Genomic DNA, 995 nt, shown 5'->3' on the forward strand with positions numbered 1-995 from the left:
CCTTGCAGTTCCTCCTCCCCAGGTGGAAAAGCATCCAGTGCCGCTCCATCATCCTTCTGCCATGTCTCTCGGCCAGACCTGGCCGGCTCCTTCATGCCATGAGTTCTCTCTCGCAGGGGCCGGAGGGGCCGGGGGCGGCGGGTCGGGGTCCTGCCTGCCTGGCAGAGGCATCCCCGGGCCGAGCAGGGGGACGGAGCACCCCGGGACGCTGCCCGCAGTGGGTGGCTGGAGCAGGGCCGGGGGTTCGGTGCCCGAGGGAGAGCGGGCAGCAGCGGGCACGTGGGGCAGACCCCAGCACTTGTCCCCGCTCTGGTTCCTCTCGTCCCCAGCAATGAAGGCTGGGCACTGCCGTGCCACCCCCCAGCCCCCAGCTCCGGGGCGCAATGGGGCTGAAATTCCGAGTCGATGGGAAAGCTCAGGTTTGCTCTTGTGGCGCTTGGTGCCCTTGGACAGGCAGGAGTCCCCTGACGTTGCAGACCCCAGAACCCCGCAGCGAGGGTCTAGCTGCCAGCGGTTTTGCTGGTGAGACCCGTCGTGGCGTCCCCCTGCCATGTGTTGGTCTGTGCAGAGCCAGGGAGGCTGCAAGGGCGGGACGGCGGCGTGGAGGGCAGGGGCTGGGCTGCGGGCAGGGTGGCTGGGAGCTGCCGCCAGCACCGGGGAACCACCAGGGCCGAGCCCAGCTCTCGGAGCGAAGGGCAGCAGAAGGCGAGAGCCCTTTTCCTCCTCCCCTCCCACCCCTTCCCTCCCGACCACCCCTTTGACCCAGCGATGCTCCGTGCAGGCAGGGGAAGAGCCTGGGGACCTGCAGAAGGTCCCTCCTTGCCCAGCTGCTGCCTGCCCGCACCTCCCGCCCCGTGCACCCCGGTGGCTTTTTGGCCAGTGCCTGCCGCATCCCCAGCGGGTCCAGGAGTAACCCGCCCAGCTACATCTTCATTTCTCCTTTCCCGTTCCTTTCCCATTATCCTCACCCCCCCCCCCCATAGACGTACAGTACA

Source organism: Aptenodytes forsteri, unplaced genomic scaffold (assembly GCF_000699145.1).
Source record: "Aptenodytes forsteri isolate BGI_AS27 unplaced genomic scaffold, ASM69914v1 Scaffold325, whole genome shotgun sequence".
NCBI classification, from domain to species: domain Eukaryota; kingdom Metazoa; phylum Chordata; class Aves; order Sphenisciformes; family Spheniscidae; genus Aptenodytes; species Aptenodytes forsteri.